Source organism: Scyliorhinus canicula, chromosome 1 (genome assembly GCF_902713615.1).
Source record: "Scyliorhinus canicula chromosome 1, sScyCan1.1, whole genome shotgun sequence".
Taxonomy (NCBI): Eukaryota; Metazoa; Chordata; class Chondrichthyes; order Carcharhiniformes; family Scyliorhinidae; genus Scyliorhinus; species Scyliorhinus canicula.
In genome coordinates, this window is record NC_052146.1 from 305,697,142 (window position 1) to 305,721,014 (window position 23,873).

The 23,873-nt window shown below is 54.3% G+C and overlaps 1 protein-coding gene and 1 long non-coding RNA gene across 3 annotated transcripts in view; one reads left to right on the forward strand and one right to left on the reverse strand.

Moving 5' to 3' along the window:
* The window catches only part of LOC119976478 (regulator of G-protein signaling 17-like), a 145,350-nt gene that overhangs the window by 28,585 nt on the left and 92,892 nt on the right, over positions 1-23,873 (reverse strand). The gene's annotated exons all lie outside the window — the stretch shown is intronic.
* Positions 1,305-6,398, forward strand: LOC119976496. Its single transcript, XR_005462931.1, has 2 exons — positions 1,305-1,464; positions 6,124-6,398. It is a non-coding gene; the product is annotated as an uncharacterized LOC119976496 (long non-coding RNA).

Here is a 23,873-nt window from a genome sequence, read left to right on the forward strand (position 1 = left end):
GGGTGGTGAGGAGGGGGGTGGGGTGGTGGGGAGGGGGGTAGGGGTGGTGGGGAGGGGGGTAGGGGTGGTGGGGAGGGGGGTAGGGGCGTTGGAGGGAGGTAGGGGTGGTGAGGGGGGGTGGTTGGGGTAGGGGGCAGCGGCGTACAGAGGGGGGGGCGACGGTGCGTTGGCCCCGGGCATCCGTCGCCCCCCCCTCTCTGCACGCCGCTGCCCCCAAACCCCCCCATGCCGTAACCCCCCCCGATGCCGCAACCCCCCCCGATGCCGCAACCCCCCCCCGATGCCGCAACCCCCCCCCCCCGATGCCGCAACCTCCCCCCCGATGCCGCAACCCCCCCCCCCCCCCGATGCCGCAACCCCCCCCCAAATGCCGGGTCTGTCTCTCTCCTCCCCCCCCCCAAATGCCGGGTCTGTCTCTCTCCTCCCCCCCCCCCCAAAATGCCGGTCTGTCTCTCTCCTCCTCCTCCCCCCCCCCCCCCCCCCCCCAATGCCGGTCTGTCTCTCTCTCTCTCCCCCCCCCCCCCCCCCCAAATGCCGGTCAGTCTCTCTCCTCCTCCCCCCCCCCCAAAAAACGCCGGGTCTCACCACTTCCGCAGCTGGTGAAACTGACGCGTATCACGTCAGTCCGCTGCTGGCCCCTCCGGGAACGGAGAAAAGCTGCCTAAAAGAAGGCCTCCACGCCGGAGTCATCTACACCAATTTTGCTCGCCGGAAATCGGCGTTACGACGGTCTGCAGAGAATTTCGCCCCTGTTCTCCTTTCAGGAAATTCATCCCCCAGACCATACAGGGTTAAAAAATAGACAGAGCAGAGCATCACTGAGGGATGTTTGTGGAGAGAAATACCTGTGGTTGAGGAAAACCAAATATTTCATTGAGGGGAGGGGAGCGGAGGAATAAAAATGCTTAACTCCTACAGTCTGGATCTTAACTTTGCCAAAACTAGTAAATGTCCTCATAAAAGTGTTTCCGCTGGATTAGACAGCAATGTGGATCTTTGAGCTGCTTTGGCGAGTTAACAGAAGGAAGTATTGGACAGAATGTAAAGCCCTTTCCATTCCTCACTCCGCTTCTTGCCATATATCAGCAGCACCTCTTGAAGGTTCATAAATTCCCTCCCTGCCAATCATTTACAACCCTGCGGTTAGAACCTGTGCTCCATTACAGACAGCGTCCATTTTATATCGGGAGTGGTGATTTAAAAAGTAAAATGTGTCAGCATCAGAACACACAGACTGAAGACGGACCACCCGCAGTGATTCATCCCACAGAGCATGTGCAGATGCACTCTGCCACGCTAAGATCCCTCCCGAATCTACCACCGCCTCAACCCATCCGCTGCCCAAACTGGCAGCCAGGCCCCTGTCATTTTGACCATTCAAATTCCCTCCTGGCTAGCCTTCCGTCTTCCAGCCTCCATAAACTGCAGCTCGTCAAATTTCTGGAGGCGACGTCCTAATTCTCAGTAAGTCCCTTTCCCCTTCCCTGTGCTTGCTGACCTACAATGGCCGCTGGTATGGCAACACCCGTTTTAAAACGCTTTGCCGGTGGAGTGGCGGTGAGGGTGAGATGGTGGCCTTATGGAAATGCCGCGAGACTAGTCATCCGGAGGCCCAGACAAATACTTCGGGGACATGGCAGCTCGTTCAAATCTCATTGCAGCAGAGTGAGAATTCGAGTTTAGTTTTTTTTTAGAAATGTGGAATTCAAAATTTGGTGCAGTAAAAGTGACCCATAAACCTGTCACATTCTGGGAGACACAACTGGTTCTATGATACTCTTTACCCAGTCTGGCCCAATGATTCTAGTACCACAACAATGGGCAGAATGATCTCCTTCTGTGCTGTAGGATTCTAATAGCAGGTGAGGTATTTCGATCTCTCCCAGGACATAGCCATTATTGGCAGGCTTCACTGTGTCCCATTCCCTGGGGGCGGCTGGTGGGCCTTCTGTATAGCGACTGTTAACACAATGGAGTGGATTGTTAAGCCAGTTCACAGGGATCTTGTGCATGGTTGGGCAGGGGCAGCAGACTCCCTTACCTGAAGGAATTTAGTGAACTTGCTGTGATTTTTGTGACAATCCAGTAAACAGCAATTTTATTTGGAACCATTGTAGGTTTATTGCATGCTGTTTTGCAACTTGCTGTGGCAAGATTTGAACTTGTAACCTTTAACGTACACAGACACATGGAGCCATTCCAAATAAATGATCTAACCTCTTTATTATGACAACAGATGGGGGGATTTTGACTTTCTCATTCTTGAAGTTAGGTCACAGAATGACTTCAATCCTCGTATCCAACCAGATTTAGAACTTGTCTCAAGGGTTTTTACACTAATCGATGGAAGTTTCATGGTCCCATTACTGAGACCAGTTTTATATTCCAGATTTATTTTTATACCATGATGATTTGAATACACATCCCCAGAGCAATAGTTTAGGCCCCTGGGTTATTAGTCCAGTGACATAACCACTAAGCCACTATATTTGCACAGCAGCTCTGTGCAAGATGGAACACCTTCCCTTTTGCCTTCTGTCTCCTCAGCATCCAAGGCCCCAAATAGTTTTCCAGATGAAAAAGATTTACGTGTACTTCTTTCGATCCAGTACACTGGAATTTCTGTTCACAATGTGGTCTCCTCCACATTGGGGAGACCAGATGCAGATTGGTTTATCACTTTGCCGAATGCCTCAGTTCAGCCTGCCAGTGTGGCCCTCATTCTTCACATTTCATTCCACTCTGACCCCTCTGACCTCGGACTACTGCAACGCGTAACGTAAGCTCAATGAGCAGCACCTCATCTTTCCATTGAGCACTTCACAGCGTTTCGGATGCAGCAATTCCAAACCCGAAACCACCCCAATTTTGTTTCCTTTTCTTTGTATGTTTCAAAGTTGCACTCATGTTTTTCTGCTTGAACAGCAAAGAACCATAGAATCCCTACAGTGCAGAAGGAGGCCATTCAGTCCCTCATATCTGCACTGACCCTCTGAAAGAGCACCCTACTTCGGGCCAGTCCCTGTCCCCGTAGCCCCACCTAACCTGCACATCTTTGGACACTAAGGGGCAATTTAGCATGGCCAATCCAGCTAACCTGCACATCTTTGGACACTAAGGGGCAATTTAGCATGGCCAATCCAGCTAACCTGCACAGCTTTGGGACACTAAGGGACAATTTAGCATGGCCAATCCAGCTAACCTGCACATCTTTGGACACTAAGGGGCAATTTAGCATGGCCAATCCAGCTAACCTGCACAGCTTTGGGACACTAAGGGGCAATTTAGCATGGCCAATCCAGCTAACCTGCACAGCTTTGGGACACTAAGGGGCAATTTAGCATGGCCAATCCAGCTAACCTATGCATCTTTGGGAGACTAAGGGGCAATTTAGCATGGCCAATCCAGCTAACCTGCACAGCTTTGGGAGACAAGGGGCAATTTAGCATGGCCAATCCAGCTAACCTGCACATCTTTGGGACACTAGGGGGCAATTTAGCATGGCCAATCCAGCTAACCTGCACATCTTTGGGCACTAAGGGGCAATTTAGCATGGCCAATCCAGCTAACCTGCACAGCTTTGGGACACTAAGGGGCAATTTAGCATGGCCAATCAAGCTAACCTTTGGACTGTGGGAGGAAACTGGTGCACCCAGAGGAAACCCATGCAGACACGGGGAGAACGTGCAAACTCCACACAGTCACCCAAGGCTGGAATTGAACCCGGGTCGCTGGCGCTGTGAGGCAGCAGTGCTAACCACTATGCCACTGCGCGACCAATCCTGGTTCATCATTCTGCTGTTCAGACATATTCTATGCACTTCTTATGTTTCATTGGATTAGCCTGACCTTTACGGCAGCTCCAGAAGGCGCCGCGATTTCCACTTCTGGCTCCGATCAGAACCCGAGTGTGATTTCACACTGACTGTCCAATTAAGGGCCGGCCAGTGTGAAACGTGATCAGACAGTGGTGCAGTAATGCCAGCAGATGCGGGTGCAAGGCGGGGATCTGGCGGGGTATTTAAATTAAGCAAAAGCAGCTCCCTGAAGGCTGCCAGGAGTTTGGTGAGGAGCCAAGGGGAGCTTTCCGGGAGGCTCGAAAAATTGTGATCAATTGTGGCCTCTGCACCCATTGAGCACACCAGGGGCGAAATTCTCCGACCCCCAGCAGGGGCCGCCTAAAATCCCGCCCCCGCCGTGGCAGAGATTCTCCGCCACCCGGGAAGTGGCGGCGGCGGAATCTCGCCACTCCGATCGGAGAGGCCCCTGCGGTGATTCTCCGGCCCGGATGGGCCGAAGTCCCGCCGCTGGGAGGCCTCTCCCGCCGCCGAGGTTTGAACTATCTCTGGAACGGCGGGATCAGCGGCGCGAGCAGGCCCCCGGGGTCCTGGGGGGGGCGGGGGGGGCCATCGAACCCCGGGGGGTGCCCCCACGGTGGCCTGGCCCGCGATCGGGGCCCCCGGCTCAGGCTCCGGGCCAGTGCTCTGGCTGCACTAGTTTCTTCCGCGGCCGCCACGGCCTCCGCCATGGCGGAAGCAGAAGAGAACCCCACATTGCGCATGCGCCGGCAGTGACGTCAGCGGCCACCTGCCGCTAACATCACTGCCGGCGCATGCGCCGACCGGCGAAATCCTTTCGGCCAGCCCCGCTGCCGGGGGTGCCGGCTTTTTGCGCCGGTCTTCTGGTGCAAACTGCTCCGGCGCAGGGCTGGCCCCCAAAGGTGGGGAAAATTCCCCACTTTTGGGGAGGCCCGACCCCTGAGTGGTTGGCGCTACTCCCCTGTGCCGGCACCCTCCATCACGCCGGGTAGGGGAGAATGCCGCCCCAGGTGGGAGGGCGGTGATGAAATGAAAATCGCTTATTGTCACAAGTGGGCTTCAAATGAAGTTACTGCAAAAAGCCCCTAGTTGCCACATTCCGGCACCTGTTCGGGGAGGCTGGTATGGGAATTGAAGTGTCCTGCTGGCCTGCCTTGGTCTGCTTTAAAAGCCAGCTATTTAGCCCTGTGCTAAACCAGCCCCTTTTGATGGTTGGCGCTCTGCTCCCTTCCACAGTCTAATGGAGACAGTAAGTACCCCAGGGATGGAAAGAGGAGGCCACCACACCAGACAAAGAAGATCTAGTCAGAGGTGGCAGCCCAGGTCAGCGAACGTGGCTTCTGTTCTGTCAAATCAACATCCTGGGGGTTACCATTGATCAGAAACTGAACTGGACTAGCCACATTGATACTGTGGCTATCAGGGCAGGTCAAAGGCTAGGATTCCTACGGTGAGTATCTCACCTCCTGACCCCCCCCCCCCCCCCCCCCCCCCCCAAAGCCTGCCCACCATCTACAAGGCACAAGTCAGGAGTGTAATGGAATACTCTCCACTTGCCTGGATGAGTGCAGCTCCAACAACACTCGACACCATCCAGGACAAAATAGGCCATTTGGTTTTTCCCCCTTCCACAAACATTCAAACCCTCCACCACTGATGAACAGTGGCAGCCGTGTGCACCATCTACAAGATGCACTACAGTAACTCACCAATGTTCCTGAGATAGCACCTTCCAAAGCCACAACCACCACCATCTAGAAGGACAAGAGCAGCAGATACCTCGGAACCCCATCACCTAGAAGATCCCCTCCAAGTCACTCACCACCGTGACTTGGAAATATATTGGCGTTCCTTCGCTGTCGCTGAGGTAACATCCTGGAACTCCCTTCCTAACAGCACAGTGGGTGTACCTACACCTCAAGGACTGCTGTGGTTCAAGAAGGCAGCTCACCACCACCTTCTGAAGGGCAACTAGCGATGGGCAATAAATACTGGCCTAACCAGCGATGCCCACATGAATAAAAGAAAAGACTTAATGACCTTCTGGACTTGGCAGGGCTGAGTACCGAGTTAACATGGCACTATGTGGAGATGTCTTGAATGGTGGCTGTCCTTCGTGGCACTCAGGGGTGTTAGATTCAGAGATACAAAAGGGACACTCAGGAGGTCACTGCAAGTGTGAGAAATGCATGAGGCACCGAGTCTCTCCGCCAAGTGTGTATCCATCAATGGTGAGCACAGAGGTCCAAACCAATCTCACACTGGCGGACAAACTGATTATTGTCTCTGTGTGTTCCTCTGACAGCTCGGGACGAGGGTGGCAGCTCCTCTGGACTGCCTCTGAGGCAACGATGACTGAAGATCCAACCCAAGCGGAGCCTGCTTAGTCACCGCCATCCAGAGGTCAACCGCCAAGGTCACCTGGGCCGACATGACAGCAGGGTCAGCAATCTGCCTCCACTGTCTCTGCCAGTAAAGGCAGCATGGTCACATGATTGTGTATTGTTTTTGTGTAACTGCGGCTTCCATTTAACCTTTCGTTCCTTGCTTGCATCTCTGGTAATAAAATACAAATTAAGATTTTGTTTCAATACCTTGAGTGTCCTTCATGTTTTCCACAGGTGCCGGCTTCATCCGTGTCTTATGACAGACGGCAGGGCAGCAAACTTTATTCCAGAGGTTGTGTGATGACACTGGGCTGACAGGGTTTTACTGTCACAAACATGTGTGGAGGAGGAGATTCCCTTGCACGGAGATGAAGAGAAGCCTTGTCAGCCGAGCTGAAGGGCCGTAAATCAGTGCCTCCCTGCTGCCCCCGCCTCATCATGTTTGCCTCCTCATCCTCACCGTGCCCAGTCCCCTCATCAGATTCATCAGCAAAATCTTCCTCGGAGGCTGCCTCGGTTTCCTTGTCCTCGAGTGAGTCCCCCTTGCAAGCGCGAGGCTGTGCAGAGCCCGGTGATAAGGGCAGCTTGCTCTGGAGGGTATTGCGGGGCACACCTGGAGGGGCCCAGGCAGCAGAACCTCATCTTTAGTAGCCCGATTGTCCTCTCAAACACTGCCCTTGTGGAGGCTAGACACTGAATGTATCAAAGCAAATTACTGCCGATGCTGGAATCTGAATGTATCTCTCTTCGGTTCAATTCCCGTACCAGCCTCCCCGAACAGGCGCCGGAATGTGGCGACTAGGGGATTTTCACAGTAACTCCATTGAAGCCTACATGTGATTTTAATTTCATTTCTTCTGTCTCTGTCGTAGCGTGCAGGAGTGGAATCATGAGCCACCTTTTCAACCTTTTTCTTCTTTGACACCTGTCACGGGAATGCCACTTTAAGAAATGTTTGTCTGCTCAAGTGGCTGCAGTGATGTCAGAGTGTGGGTGGAGCTGAGCTCTGGCTCTGCTTTTTAGTTTCACTTTGAGGAAAAGCTTGGGTGTGTCTGTGTTTTTCAGTTTCGTTTTAGTGTTGGAGCTGCAGCCAGCCAAAGGTGTAATTTTGATCTCTCTGCAAGCTAAAGATCATCTCTAGATCATTTGGTGGATTAAGAGTGAAAACCGCTCTCAGTAGAGAATTTAAACCTGATGTGCTTCTTTTAAAAGGGTTTTTTCTGTCTTATGGATGTTAAAAGGAAAGTTTAAGGATTACTTAGAGTGTTGTATTCTTTGGGGGTTGTTTTTGAATTGATGTTTGCTAAGATGTTCAGTGTATGTTTTTAAAAGGTTAGCTCAATTCATAGAATAAACATTGTTTTGCTTTAAAAAATAATTTTAGATTTCTGCTGTACCACACATGTAGAGTGGCCTGTGTGCTCCCCATACCATAATCTAGTAAAAGTCGTGGGTCAGGTGATCTCCATGATATACTTTGGAGTTCTCTAAACCCTGGCCCATAACACACCCAGCAACCAACCACAGAGCCAGGCTGGAGCCATGAACAGCCTTGGCACCTGGGAGTGTCGCAGGACGTATGCATCATGGGAGCTGCCAGGGTACCTTTCACAGACATGCAGAATCTGGGTCTTGTGGGATATCTATCGTGCGTCCATGAGATACCGTACATCCTTCCTATTCACAAAGGCACCCAGCTAACCTAAAGAACAAAGAACAAAGAACAGTACAGCACAGGAACAGGCCCTTCGGCCCTCCAAGCCCGTGCCAACCATGCTGCCCGTCTAAACTAAAATCTTCTACACTTCCTGGGTCCGTATCCCTTTATTCCCATCCTATTCATGTATTTGTCAAGATGCCCCTTAAATGTCACTATCGTCCCTGCTTCCACCACCTCCTCCGCCAGCGAGTTCCAGGCACCCACTACCCTCTGCGTAAAAAACTTGCCTTGCACATCTCCTCTAAACCTTGCCCCTCGCACCTTAAACCTATGCCCCCTAGCAATTGACCCTCTACCCTGGGGAAAAGCCTCTGACTATCCACTCTGCCTATGCCCCTCAATTCGGTACACCTCTATCAGGTCGCCCCTCAACCTCCGTCGTTCCAGTGAGAACAAACTGAGTTTATTCAACCTCTCCTCATAGCTAATGCCCTCCATACCAGGCAACATCCTGGTAAATCTCTTCTGCACCCTCTCTAAAGCCTCCACATCCTTCTGGTAGTGTGGCGACCAGAATTGAACACTATACTCCAAGTGTGGCCTAACTAAGGTTCTATACAGCTGCAACATGACTTGCCAATTCTTATACTCAATGCCCGGCCAATGAAGGCAAGCATGCCGTATGCCTTCTTGACTACCTTCTCCACCTGTGTTGCCCCTTTCAGTGACCTGTGGACCTGTACACCTAGATCTCTCTGACTTTCAATACTCTTGCGAGTTCTACCATTCACTGTATATTCCCTACCTGCATTAGACCTTCCAAAATGCATTACCTCACATTTGTCCAGATTAAACTCCATCTGCCATCTCTCCGCCCAAGTTTTCAAACAATCTAAATCCTGCTGTATCCTCTGACAGTCCTCATCACTATCCGCAATTCCACCTACCTTTGTGTCGTTTGCAAACTTACTAATCAGACCAGTTACATTTTCCTCCAAATCATTTATATATACTATGAACAGCAAAGGTCCCAGCACTGATCCCTGACCACTAGTCACAGCCCTCCAATCAGAAAAGCACCCTTCCATTGCTACATTCTGCCTTCTATGACCTAGCCAGTTCTGTATCCACCTTGCCAGCACACCCCTGATCCCATGTGACTTCACCTTTTGTACCAGTCTGCCATGAGGGACCTTGTCAAAGGCCTTAATGAAGTCCATATAGACAACATCCACTGCCCTACCTGCATCAATCCTCTTTGTGACCTCTTTGAAAAACTCTGTCAAGTTAGTGAGACACGACCTCCCCTTCACAAAACCATGCTGCTTCTCGCTGAAAGGTTCACTTGCTTCCAAATGGCAGTAGATCCTGTCTCAAAGAATTCTCTCCAGTAATTTCCCTGACGTAAGGCTCACCGGCCTGTAGTTCCCTGGATTATCCTTGCTACCCTTCTTAAACAAAGGAACAACATTGGCTATTCTCCAGTCCTCCAGGACATCACCTGAAGACAGTGAGGATCCAAAGATTTCTGTCAAGTCCTCAGCAATTTCCTCTCTAGCCTCCTTCAGTATTCTGGGGTAGATCCCATCCGACCCTATCATCAACTCTAATATTTTTGAAGACGTCCAACACCTCGTCTTTTTGGATCTCAATGTGACCCAGGCTATCTACACACCCTTCTCCAGACTCAACATCCACCAATTCCTTCTCTTTGGTGAATACTGATGCAAAATATTCATTTAGTACCCGCCCATTTCCTCTGGCTCCACACATTGATTCCCTTGCCTAACCTTCAGTGGGCCAACCCTCTCCCTGGCTACCCTCTTGCTTTTTATGTACGTGTAAAAAGCCTTGGGATTTTCCTTAACCCTATTTGCCAATGACTTTTCGTGACCTCTTCTAGCCCTCCTGACTCCTTGCTTACGTTACGTCCTACTTTCCTTATATTCCACACAGGCTTCGTCTGTTCCCAGCCTTCTAGCCCTGACAAATGCCTCCTTTTTATTTTTGACGAGGCCTTCAATATCTCTCGTTATCCAAGGTTCCCGAAATTTGCCGTATTTATCCTTCTTCCACACAGGAACATGCCGGTCCTGAATTCCTTTCAACTGACATTTGAAAGCCTCCCACATGTCAGATGTTGACTTACCCTCAAACATCCGCCCCCAATCTGGGTTCTTCAGTCCTGCCTAATATTGTGATAATTAGCCTTCCCCCAATTTAGCACATTCACCCTTGGACCACTCTTATCCTTGTCCACCAGCACTTTAAAACTTACTGAATTGTGGTCACTGTTCCCGAAATGCTCCCCTGCTGAAACTTCTACCACCTGGTCAGGCTCATTCTCCAATACCAGGTCCAGTACAGCCCCTTCCCTAGTTGGACTGTCTACATAATGTTTTAAGAAGCCCTCCTGGATGCTCCTTACAAACTCAGCCCCGTCCAAGCCCCGAGCACTAAGTGAGTCCCAATCAATATTGGGGAAGTTGAAGTCTCCCATCACAACAACCCTGTTGCTTTTACTCCTTTCCAAAATCTGTCTACCTGTCTGCTCCTCTATCTCCCACTGGCTGTTGGGAGGCCTGTAGTAAACCCCCAATATTGTGACTGCACCCTTCTTATTCCTGATACTCACATAGCCTCGCTGCCCTCTGAGGTGTCCTCCCGTAGTACAGCTGTGATATTCTCCCTAACCAGTAGCGCAACTCCGCCACCCCTTTTACATCCCCCTCTATCCCACCTGAAACATCTAAATCCCGGAACGTTTAGCTGCGAATCCTGTCCTTCCCTCAACCAGGTCTCTGTAATGGCAACAACATCATAGTTCCAAGTACTAATCCAAGCTCTAAATTCATCTGCCTTACCCGTAATACTTTTTGCATTAAAACATATGCACTTCAGGCCACCAGATCCACTGTTTTCCGCAACATCTCCCTGACTGTTCTTCCTCAGAGCCATTCTGGCCCTATTCCCTAGTTCCCCCTCAATGCTTTCACCTTCTGACCTATTGCTCCGGTACCCACCCCCCTGCCATACTAGTTTAAACCCCTGGGTCTTCAAGGCCGTATGAACACAGTCTATGGCACCCTGGATACTGGATAAGTCTGTGTTGGCTGCAAAGCCTCTGACCCGCTCAGTCTGGTTGGCTTGGTCCACCCAGTAATGAATGAATGTGTGGACCCACTTGAACAGTGTCAGTTACAAGCTGGACACAGATCGCCTCCCTGACCCCAGGAAAGATCCAGATGCACAGAAATTGAGGGCTGCAGTAATTTTCGGAGGCCCACCGGAGGTGATCCCTGCCCCAATCATGCAGCAGACCGATGTCACAGCTCCCGAGCGAGTCAAAGGCTCCTGCGGCCCTGGACCTCTGTCACGTTGAGGTAGCTGGCACACTGCCTGGACACTCTGGCACCAGGACACAGTGGGGAGATGATGGTGTAGTGGTAATGTTGCTGGACTAGCAATCCAGAGGTCTAGTCTAATGTTTTGGGGGCATGGGTTCAAATCCCAACAACAGTTGGTTAAATTTTAAAAAATCTGGAATTGAAAGCTAATCTCCAATGGTACCATGAAATGATCATCAATGTTGTCAAACGATTTGAATCACCACAGATTTTCAAAATTATGGGTGGCACAGTGGTTTGCACTGCTGCTTCACAGTTCTAGGGACCCGGGTTTAATTCCAGCCTCGGGTGACTGACTGTGTGGAACAAAGAAAATTACAGCACAGGCCCTTCGGCCCTCCAAGCCTGCACTGACCATGCTGCCCTTCTGAACTAAAACCCCCGACCATTCTGGGGATCATATCCCTCTGTTCCCTTCCTATTTCTATATTTGTCAAGATGCACATCGTATCTGCTGTTTGCACTTTCTACCCGTGTCTGCGTGGGTTTCCTCTGGGTGCTCCAGTTTCCTCCCATAGTCCAAAGATGTGCAGGTTAGGTGGATTGGCCGTGCTAAATTGCATTTAGTGTCGAAAAGGTTAGGTGGGGTTACTGGGTTACGGGAATAGGGTGGAAGTGAGGGCTTAAGTGGGGTGCTCTTTCCAAGGGATGGTGCAGACCCAATGGGCCGAATGGCCTCCTGCACTATAGGAATTCTATGATATTCTATGACAGTGACATCTTCTCCCGTCTCCTCTGCCTTGCTCTCCCTGCACCCACTGTGCCTGCCTCTTCTTGTGACCCTGCCTGTAGACACCTGGCCTTCTGGCCCTTCTGCCCCTCTCTTCCTTCTGAGAGGAGGTCCCCCCCAGCGGAGAACACCATCCTCATCTGCTGAAGGCACATCCCCGTGGGCTGCAATGGCCAGAAATACTCCAACAGATTTGACAAAACAGAAGAGTCCTCAGAAGAATACTAACAAAGCAACTATTTCAGAGGACAACGAAGCATAAAGTCTGAAATCACAAGGCCAAAGCAACAGCAAACTCTAACCTGAACTCCGAGCAACTCTCACGGCAACGCTCCAGCCCCTTTCATCCTGTCCTTGGAAGAGTAAAGTGAAAGATCGGGAAAGATTTAGAAGCAGAGGACACCATCTCAGACTAAAGGGACGATCCTTTAAAACAGAGATGAGGAGGAATCTCTTCAGCCAGAGGGTGGAGAATCTGGGGAACTCTTTGCCGCAAAAGGCTGTGGAGGCCAATTCACTGAGTGCCTTTCAGACAGAGATAGATAGGTTCCTGATCAATAAGGGGATCAGGGGTCATGGGGAGAAGGCAGGAGAATGGGGATGAAAAAAATATCAGCTATGATTGAATGGCGGAGCAGACTCGATGGGCGAGTGGCCTAATTCTGCTCCTATGTCTTATGGCCTTTTGGGATAGCCGCCTGTCAGTGTGGTGACCTGAAAATCCCTCAGGAGCAATGTAAAATTCCAGTCAATTTCCTGATTAATTGACTTAACTAACTGATTAATTGTTGGCGGGCGCGCTGCTGACCCCCACGGGTGGCCGTGACCAAAATATCGAGCACGTCCGCAGTGACGGTGGGGTGCATTCCCGGTGTCTTCTCACCCGATTGCACATAATAATAATAATAATAACCGCTTATTGTCACCAGTAGGCTTCAAATGAAGTTACTGTGAAAAGCCCCCTGCTCAGGGAGGCCGGTGCGGGAATTGAACCTGCGCTGCTGCCTTGTTCTGCATTACAAGCCAGCTGTTTAGCCCACTGTGCTCAACCAGCCCCCAATGATTTCGGGGCGGGTGTTAAACAACATAAAATCCTGGCCTTTGTTTCTTTTCTTGTCCCATTACCAAGGCTACTCAACAACACATTCTCTTGCCACTTAACCTCTCCCGTCTGCCACCCTGTCACACAGTTATCCTTCTTACCCCATCCAGCCTCATTTTACTTTTCCCAGCTCTGATGAATGGCCACTGACCCTGAAAAGGTAACTCCTTCTTCCCTGTCCACAGAGGTTGCCTAACTCTGCTGACCGTTTCCGACGTTTTCCATCTGATATACCTTCAATTCACAGGGAGGCAGAGAGAGCGAGTGAACAGTAGGCTTTATTAGTCATGAACTTGCCTCGCCAGAGTCAGTAGTACAGATGAATACCGCCCACAGGCAGCCGGCCTATATATGGCCCCGGTGAGGGCGGAACCAGAGGCGGAGCCATACCGGGGTTACAGTACAGTACCTGGAAGCAGTTCATATCACAACTTCCAGGTCATAGGTCACAGGTTACTGTATCATGCATACATTATGGTGAATACATTCACCACATTCACCCCCTGTTTAAAAAAAATCAAGTCCAGCGTGGGGGTGGTAGTCACCACTGTTATATTATATTGTATAAACTGCACTGCATACGAGGATATTACGGTAAGGCCCCTGTACTACAGGTACGGGGGTAGATCGCTGCCTGCTGGCTCCGCCCAGTAGGCAGAGTATAAATGTGTGTGCTCTCCGAACTGCAGCTATTTCGGCAGCAGCTGGAGGAGGCCACACATCTCTGTGTAATAAAGCCTCGATTACTCTCTACTCTCGTCTCGTAATTGATAGCGCATCAATTGATTACACAGAGATTTTAAAATGATGGATCTCCGCATCAAGCCTGATCGCCTGCAGCTGCACCCTGAAGCAGACAACGCCAAGTCAGCCTTCGCACATTGGCTAGCTTACTTCGGGGCATACATAGGATCTGTGACGGAACGACCCTCAGAGGCACAGAAGCTCCAGATCCTCTACACGCGCCTGAACTTGGACATCTTCCCCCTCATCCGGGACGCGCCGGCATACGCTGAGGCCGTGGCACAACTGAAGGAGAGCTACACGCAGCAGACCAACAAGATCTACGCCAGGCACCTCCTCTCCAGGCGGCATCAACTCCCCGGTGAGTCTGTGGAGGATTTCTGGCATGCCCTCCAAATCCTAGTGAGAGGCTGCGATTGCCAGGCCATCTCAGCCTCTGAACATTCGGACTTGCTACTTAGAGACGAGTTCGTTACAGACATAGAGTTGGCTGACTTCCGCCAGCGACTCTTAGAAGGAGCTAACCACGTCCTTGCGGCGACCAAGAAACTAGCGCTCTCGCTCATGGTCGCCTCGCGCAATATTCAAGCGTATGCTGCCGACCGCGCGGCCCACCCCTCCTGGACATTGTGGACCCCACCAGCGGACACCCCACCGTGCACCCCACCAGTGACTTCCCCCAGCCAACCCCATGCCTGCGCCGCGCAGCAACCAAACAACCCCGGGGGACCCAAGTGCTACTTCTGCGGACAGTCAAAGCACCCCCGACAACGCTGCCTGGCACGGAGCGCGCTCTGCAAGGCCTGCGGTAAGAAAATACATTTTGGTGCTGTGTGCCAGGCCCTGCTCGTTCGCCGCCATTGCCCCAGCGCCCCCCATGTGCGGCCCCTGGGCGCCGCCATCTTCCTCCCGCAGACCACGTGCAGCCGTGGGCACCGCCATCTTGCTCCCCTCACAACACGTGCAGCCCGTGGGCGCCGCCATCTTCCCCACCATCTTTCTCGCATCAAACGTACGGCCCGTGAGCGCCACCATCTTGCCCGTCTCAGGACATGTGCGGCCCATGGGCGCCGCCATCTTGCCATCTATCAATCCACTATCCATTCTACTACTTTACCCTTAATGCCATGCATCTTTATCTTATGCAGCAACCTTTTGTGTGGCACCTTGTCAAAGGCTTTCTGGAAATCCAGATATACCACATCCATTGGCTCCCCATTATCTACCGAAGGGTAATGTCCTCAAAAAATTCCACGAAATTAGTTAGGCACGACCTGCCCTTTATGAATCCATGCTGCGTCTGCCCAATAGGACAATTTCTATCCAGGTGCCTCGCTGTTTCATCCTTGATGATAGATTCCAGTATGTTCCCTACTACCAAAGTTAAGCTCACTGGCCTATAATTACTCACTTTCTGCCTACCTCCTTTTTTAAACAGTGGTGTCACGTTTGCTAATTTTCAATCCACCGGGACCACCCCAGAGTCTAGTGAATTTCGGTGAATTATCACTAGTGCATCTTCAATTTCCCTAGCCATCTCTTTTAGCACTCTGGGATGCATTCCATCAGGGCCAGGAGACTTGTCTACCTTTAGCCCCATTAGCTTGCCCATCACTACCTCCTTAGTGATAACAATCATCTCAAGGTCCTCACCTGTCATAGCCTCATTTCTATCAGTCGCTGGCATGTTATTTGTGTCTTCCACTGTGAAGACCGACCCAAAAAACCTGTTCAGTTCCTCAGCCATTTCCTCATCTTCCATTATTAAAACTTACCTGAAGGCCCTCCCCTATGCTCCGCCCTCAATGGACCGAGTTCATGACCGCGTGTGACACGTGTGCTCTCACCCGTCGGGAACTCAGCGTGGCAGATTCTACATTCTACAGAAGGGCAGCACAGTAGCACAAGTGGATAGCACTGCGGCTTCACAGCGCCAGGGTCCCATGTTCGATTCCCCGCTGGGTCACTATCTGTGTGGAGTCTGCACGTTCTCCCCGTGTGTGCGTGGGTTTCCTCCGGATGCTCCAGTTTCCTCCCACAGTCCAAAGATGTGCAGGTTAGGTGGAGTGGACTGGCCATGATAAATTGCCTTTCGTGTCCAAAAAGGTTAGGAGCGGTTATTGGGTTACAGGGTATAGGGTGGAAGTGAGGGCTTAAGTGGGTCGGTTGCTGGCTTTGAAAGCAGACCAAGCAGGCCAGCAGCACGGTTCGATTCCCGTACCAGCCTCCCCGGACAGGCGCCGGAATGTGGCGACTAGGGGCTTTTCACAGTAACTTCATTTGAAGCCGACTCGTGAGAATAAGCGATTTTCATTTCATTTAATTTCCTCACTCGCGGTCACTATTCTCCAACCTCGCTCCCGGCCGCGATTCTGTAACCTCACTCGTGGCCGCCATTCTGTAACCTCGCTCCCGGCCGCCATTCTGTAACCTCACTCGTGGCCGCCATTCTCCATCCTCGCTCCCGGCCGCCATTCTGTAACCTCACTCGTGGCCGCCATTCTGTAACCTCACTCGTGGCCGCCATTCTCCATCCTCGCTCCCGGCCGCCATTCTGTAACCTCACTCGTGGCCGCCATTCTCCATCCTCACTCCCGGCCGCCATTCTGTAACCTCACTCGTGGCTGCCATTCTCCAACCTCGCTCCCGGCCGCCATTCTGTAACCTCACTCGTGGCCGCCATTCTGTAACCTCACTCGTGGCTGCCATTCTCCAACCTCGCTCCCGGCCGCCATTCTCCATCCTCACTCCCGGCCGCCATTCTGTAACCTCACTCGTGGCCGCGATTCTGTAACCTCACTCGTGGCCGCCATTCTCCATCCTCACTCCCGGCCGCGATTCTGTAACCTCACTCGTGGCCGCCATTCTGTAACCTCACTCGTGGCCGTCATTCTCCATCCTCGCTCCCGGCCCCCATTCTGTAACCTTGCTCCCGGCCGCCATTCTCCATCCTCGCTCCCGGCCGCCATTCTGTAACCTCGCTCCCGGCCGCCATTCTCCATCCTCGCTCCCGGCTGCCATTCTGTAACCTCGCTCCCGGCCGCCATTCTGTAACCTCGCTCCCGGCCGCCATTCTCCATCCTCGCTCCCGGCTGCCATTCTCCATCCTCGCTCCCGGCTGCGATTCTGTAACCTCGCTCCCGGCCGCCATTCTGTAACCTCGCTCCCGGCCGCCATTCTCCATCCTCGCTCCCGGCCGCCATTCTGTAACCTCGCTCCCGGCCGCCATTCTCCATCCTCGCTCCCGGCTGCCATTCTCCATCCTCGCTCCCGGCTGCGATTCTGTAACCTCGCTCCCGGCCGCCATTCTCCATCCTCGCTCCCGGCTGCCATTCTCCATCCTCGCTCCCGGCTGCGATTCTGTAACCTCGCTCCCGGCCGCCATTCTCCATCCTCGCTCCCGGCTGCGATTCTGTAACCTCACTCGTGGCCGCCATTCTGTAACCTCGCTCCCGGCCGCCATTCTCCATCCTCGCTCCCGGCCGCCATTCTCCATCCTCGCTCCCGGCCGCCATTCTCCATCCTCGCATTGCAGGGCGGGCCCCAGCCAACGTACGCCGCTTTTCAGGGGGCGGGGAAGTGTGAAAGTGGCTCCGCCTCCCCCCCTCGATTTCGGCATCATCAAGGATTCTCCACCCCGTCACAAAAACAACTTTGGCGTCTGGGTTCGTAGAAACCAGCCCCACAGCCACGAGTGAGGTTGGAGAATCACACCGTCAACGAGGTTGTAGAACCGTGAGCGAATCTGGAGGATCCCAGCCAAGGTTTCAAGTAACCTTTTCCTGATGTGTTGCAGGCCTAAAAGGGTGTGTGGAACCTTGCCATATGTATTTCTGAGTGTCTGGCTCTGACTGAAAACCAAACAGTTGCTCTCCGTTGGACAGGCCAGTTTTCCCTTCAGATCCTCAGTCTCTCCGAACAGAAAAAGTGAGTGTGGGGGATTTACACAGTCACGGGCGTGGTTGAGCTTGCTGCAGCTGGCACCCTGACCGACAGAGATCGGGGGGTGGGGGGGGGGGCGCCATCTTCAATGGGCACCCCAATCAGAAGTAAAGGTCAATTCCGCCGCACCCCCCCCCCCACCTTGCCTCAGTGCCCGCACCCCCTCCTGTTTGCAAGTTCCCTCTCACTGCCACCGCAGATCAATGGAATTACACACCCCATGGGGCTCCCATGAAGGCCCTGCCTGGCACAGCCCCCTGGCACAGGCTGGTATTGTGTCAACTTGACAATGCCAACCAGTGCCAGTGAGAAGTGCCAAGGTATGTTCTCCCCCCCCCCCCCCCCCCCTCTGGGGGGGATTTACTTACCTTAGCACCCTCTGAGGAATCCCCTCAACTGAATCTTCTACTTAAAAACCTGTCATAAACCTCATCGACGTGACGTCACGCTGCCAAGGTTGAAATAGTGAGGAGGAATCATGTGGTGGGGGTTGGGTAATGATTTTAAATTCTATTCAACTCCATTAAAATGGGCATGAGGTCACCGGCTCAGGATGGGGAAAATCGGGAAACGCCATCTCTCCGGAGTGAACCTCTCTGACGGAGAATGAGGGCCGAAAACCGCTCCCTCTAACTCTGTTTCCCTCTGTAAAGATGCTGCCACATTCATCAGTGAGGTTAGCTGAGGGATAAATCTTGTCCAGGATGCTGGCAGGACCTTTTGAATAGTCTCTGAGTACTGACCCTCAGTACTGACCCTCTGACAGTGCGGCACTCCCTCAATACTGACTCTCTGACAGTGCAGCACTCCCTCAGTACTGACCCTCCGACAGCACAGCATTCCCTCAGTACTGACCCTCCGACAGCACAGCACTACTCCCTCAGTACTGACCCTCCGACAGCACAGCATTCCCTCAGTACTGACCCTCCGACAGTGCAGCATTCCCTCAGTACTGACCCTCCGACAGCACAGCACGAGTCCCTCAGTACTGACCCTCCGACAGTGCAGCATTCCCTCAGTACTGACCCTCCGACAGCACAGCACTCCCTCAGTACTGACCCTCTGACAGTGCGGCACTCCCTCAGTACTGACCCTCTGACAGTGCAGCACTCCCTCAGTACTGACCCTCGGACAGTGCAGCACTCCCTCAGTACTGACCCTCTGACAGTGCGGCACTCCCTCAGTACTGACCCTCTGACAGTGCAGCACTCCCTCAGTACTGACACTCTGACAGTGCAGCACTCCCTCAGTACTGACCCTCTGACAGTGCAGCACTCCCTCAGTACTGCATTGAAATGTCTGCCGCGGTTTTGCGTCCATGTCTTTGGTGCTTGAACACTCGACCTTTCAATTCAAAGGCCAAAGTTCAATCCACTAGGCGTCAGGTGACACTGAAAAGGCGAGAGAAGAGGACAAGAAGTAAATGGGGTGGGAAATGGGGATAGGGAGCAGGTGATTGGTTGTGGAGGACAGAAAAGCGAGAAAGTGAGTGATCAGAGAGAGAAAATAGAAAGAGGCTGAGATGAATGATACAATAATAATCATCTTTATTGTCACAAGTAGTCTTACATTGAATTAAGTTACTGTGAAAAGCCCCGAGTTGCCACATTCCGGCGCCTGTTCGGGTTCACAGAGGGAGAATTCAGAATATCCGATTCACCTGACATCAAGGGCTGGATTCTCCGACCCCCCCGCTGGGTTGGAGAATCGCCGGGGGGCGGCATGAATCCCACCACCGCTGGCTGCCGAATACTCCGGCGCCGGGGTTTTGGTGGGGGCGGGAATCGCACCACGCCGGCCGGTGGCCGCCCCCCCCCCCCCCCAGCGATTCTCCGGCCCGCGATGGGCCGAGTGGCTGCCCATTTTCGGCGGGTCCCACCAGCGTAAATCACCGCAGGTCCTTACCGGCGAGACCTGGCTCCACGGGCAGCCTGCAGATCTGGCCCCGGAGGGTGCCCCTACGGTGGCCTGACCCGCGATCGGGGCCCACCGATCCACAGGCGGGCCTGTGCCGTGGGGGCACTCTTTCCCGCCGCACCGGCTGCTGTCAGCCTCCGCCATGGCCGGCGCGGAGAAGAACCCCACTGCGAATGCGCTGGGATGACGCCAGCACACGCTGGCGCTCCCGCTCATGCGCCAACTCGCGCCGGCCGGCTGGGGCCCTTCAGCGCCCGTTGGCGAGGCGCCAAACACTCCGGCGCCGGCCAAGCCCCTGAAGGTGCGGAGGATTACGCACCTTAGGGGCGGCCCAACGCCGGAGTGGTTCACCCCACTCCTCGGCGCCGGAGTGGCCCGCCCCGCCGGTTCACGCAGAATCCCGCCCCACGTCTTTTGAGACTTGTGGGAGGAAACCGGAGCACCCGGAGGAAACCCACGCAGACACGGGGATAACGTGCACAGGCAGTGACCTAAGCCGGGAATCGAACCTGGGACCCTGGAGCTGTGAAGCCACAGTGCTAACCACTGTGTTATCGTGCTGCCCTAAGATAGAAGAGAGCGAGAGAGGGAATGAGACAGTGAATGAGAGGGAAAGGGGGGAGGGAAGAGAAAACGTGAAAGACAGGAGTAAGAGAGAGAAACTGAGCAGAGAGCGAGGGTGAGGACGCTTTCTATAATGATTCTTGCAAACCTTTTGGGGATTTTATTTTTTCCGTTCCAATGAGCTTATGGAACAAAACACGGGGAAATCATTAACAGCTAGAAGCAGCTGTGCTTAATGAGTGAAATGAATCCACTTTTTGTCATTTTTAAACACCGGGATACTGACACATCTACTGTTCCCTCAGGAGCTGCCTGACATTCCTGTCTCCACAGCCCAACTGATCACGGACAGCCTCCCTGCCAACTTCACTGGGGTGGGAATGGATCTGGGCCAGAGAAATTGGAACCAAAGGTTGGCAGGTAAAACTGTAGCTGAACAATGGGCTGTATCCGTCGCAGTCCAGGCCATATTTCCACAAAGAGGAGAGGTGGGCAAAGAGATCCAGCCTTCTCTGGATGCCAAAACGTATAATAATAATAATCGCTTATTGTCACGAGTAGGCTTCAATGAAGTTACTGTGAAAAGCCTCTAGCCGCCACATTCCGGCGGCTGTTTGGGGAGGCTGGTACGGGAATTGAACCCGCGCTGCTGGCCTTGTTCTGCATTACTAAGCAGCTATTTAGCCCACTGTGCTAAACCAGCCCCCAGGGAACAGGATGGAGAAGAAGAAGTGTGCTTATGACAGGTGTCCAGTGATTATACAACCCAGAATCAGGCAGAATACAGAAGGTTCAGAGGGGAAGTGAGTAAGAAATCAAGAGAAGCAAAGAGAGAGCAGGAGAAGAGGCTGGCAGCTAACATAAAAAAGAATCCAAAAGTCTTCTATTGGCTAATAAATAGTAAAACGGTGATAAAAGGACTGGGGACAATTAGGAAACAAAAAGGGGATTTAGATATAGAAGCAGAGAGCATGGCGGAGTTACTAAATAAATACTTTACCAAGGAAGAAGATGCTGCACATGTCGTGGTAAAAGAGGAGGTAATGCAAACACGTGGGAGAGTTTAAAATTGATGAGGAGGAGATATTGTTAGGCTGTCTGTACTTAAAGGTGAGAAGACACCGGGACCAGATGAGATGAATCCAAGGATGCAGAAGGAAGTGAAAGTGGAAATTGTGGAGGGACTGGTCATAAATCTTCTGTCTTCCTCAGACTCAGGGCAGGGGTTGGATGGGGCTGGGGGGGTCGGGGGGGGGGGGGGGGGGGTCGGGGGGGTCGGGGGGGGGGGGGGGGGGGGGGTCCGGGGGTGGAGATGGTGACAGTGGCAATTCAGTGCCAGAGTACTGGAGAATTGCAAATCTTGCATCCTTGAACACTGGCTGGGGTGTCTACAACCAGGGAACACAGTCTCAGAATAAAGGGTGGGCCATTGAGGACTTAGAATAGGAGGGGCGAAATTCTCCGCGGACCGACGTGACGCCCATTTCCGGCGGGAAAAATCGGTGCGCATGACTCCGGCGTCCGGGCCTTCTTTTAAGCTGGCAATCTCCGTTCCCGGAAGGGCCAGCAGCTGACTGACGCGATAGGCGTCAGTTTCACCAGCTGCGGAAGTGGCGAGTCCCGGCGTTTGTGTGGTGGGGAGAGAGAGAGACCCAGGGGGGTGGGGGAAGAAGAGCGACCCGGCATTGGAGGGGGGGGAAAGAAGAGCGACCCGGCATTGGGGGGGGGGGGAAGAAGAGCGACCCGGCATTGGGGGGGGGGGGGGAAAGAAGAGCGACCCGGCATTGGGGGGGGGGGGGGAAGAAGAGCGGCCCGGCATTGGGGGGGGGGAAGAAGAGCGACCCCGGCATTGGGGGGGGGGGGGGGGGAGAGAAAGACCCGGCGTTTGTTGGGGGGGGGGGAGAAGAAAGACCCGGCGTTTGTTGGGGGGGGGAGAAAGACCCGCCGTTTGTTGGGGGGGGGGGGTTGCGGAGTTGAGAGGGGGAGAGGGAGGGAGGGAGGGGGAGAGCCGGAGAGAGGGAGGGGAGAGAGAGGGAGGGAGGGGGAGAGCCGGAGAGAGGGGAGGGAGAGAGAGAGGGAGGGAGGGAGGGGGAGAGAGAGAGAGAGAGGGAGGGAGGGAGGGGGAGAGAGAGAGAGAGAGGAGGGAGGGAGGGAGGGGGAGAGAGAGAGAGAGGGAGGGAGGGAGGGAGAGAGAGAGAGGGAGGGAGGGAGGGAGGGGGAGAGAGAGAGAGAGGGAGGGAGGGGGAGAGAGGGAGGGAGGGAGGGGGAGAGAGGGAGGGAGGGAGGGGGAGAGAGGGAGGGGGAGAGAGGGGAGGGAGGGAGGGAGAGAGGGGAGGGAGGGAGAGAGGGGAGGGAGGGAGGGAGGGATTGTGGCGTGGAGAGGAGAGGAGAGGAGAGGGGGGTTACGGCGTTGAGTTGAGAGGGGGGGAGGGGGTTGCGGCGTTGAGTTGAGAGGAGAGGAGGGGGGGGGTACCTGCGTTGAGAGGAGGGGGGGGGGGGTACCGGCGTTGAGAGAGGGGGGGCGGCGTTGGAGGGGGTAGGGGTGGTGAGGGGGGGTTGAGGTAGGGGGCAGCGGCGTGCAGAGGGGGGGGCGACGGATGGCCGGGGACCAACGCACCGTCGCCCCCTCTGTACGCCGCTGCCCCTACCGCAACTCCCCCCTCACCACCCCTACCCCCTCACCACCCCTACCCCCTCACGACCCCTACCCCCTCACCACCCCTACCCCCCTCCAACGCCGCCCCCCTCTCTCTCAACGCTGCACCCCCCCCACTAACGCCCCCCCCCCCACTAACGCCGCACCCCCCCCCCCACTAACGGAGGAAGGAAGGGGGGGAGGAGGAAGGAAGGGGGGGAGGAGGAAGGAGGGGGGGGGGAGGAGGAAGGAGGGGGGAAGGAGGAAGGAGGGGGGAGGAGGAGAGAGGGTGGGCGTGTGGGTACCGGCTTTCAGAGGGAGGGGGGTGTGTGGGTACCGGCCTTCAGAGGGAGGGGGAGGAACCGGCCTTCAGAGGGAGGGGGGGGGGTACCGGCCTTCAGAGGGAGGGGGAGGGGTTGTGGGTACCGGCGTTGAGAGGGGGGTGTGTGTGTGTACCGGAGGTGAGGGGGGGGGAACCCTGCGTTGAGGGGGGGGGGACCCTGCGTTGAGGGGGGGGAACCCTGCGTTGAGGGGAGGGGACCCTGCGTTGAGGGGGGGGGGAACCCTGCGTTGGGGGGGGGGACCCTGCGTTGAGGGGGGAACCCTGCGTTGAGAGGGTGGGGGGTTGCGGCGTTGAGAGGGGGGTGGGGGTGGTGAGGGTTGGTGGTTGGGGTAGGGGGCAGCGGCGTGCAGAGGGGGACCGACGGTGCGTTGGCCCCGGCCATCCGTCGCCACCCCCCTCTCTGCACGCCGCTGCCCCCAAACCCCCCCCACCACCCCTACCCCCTCCAACGCCCCCTACCCCCCTCACCACCCCAACCCCCCCCTCACCAACCCTACCCCCCCTCTCAACGCCGCAACCCCCCCGCACCCCCCCCCCCACGCACTCGCCCCCCCCCCGTGCGCTCGCCCCCCCCGCGCACTCCCCCCCCCGCAACTCCCCCCCCCCCGCACTCCCCCCCCCCAC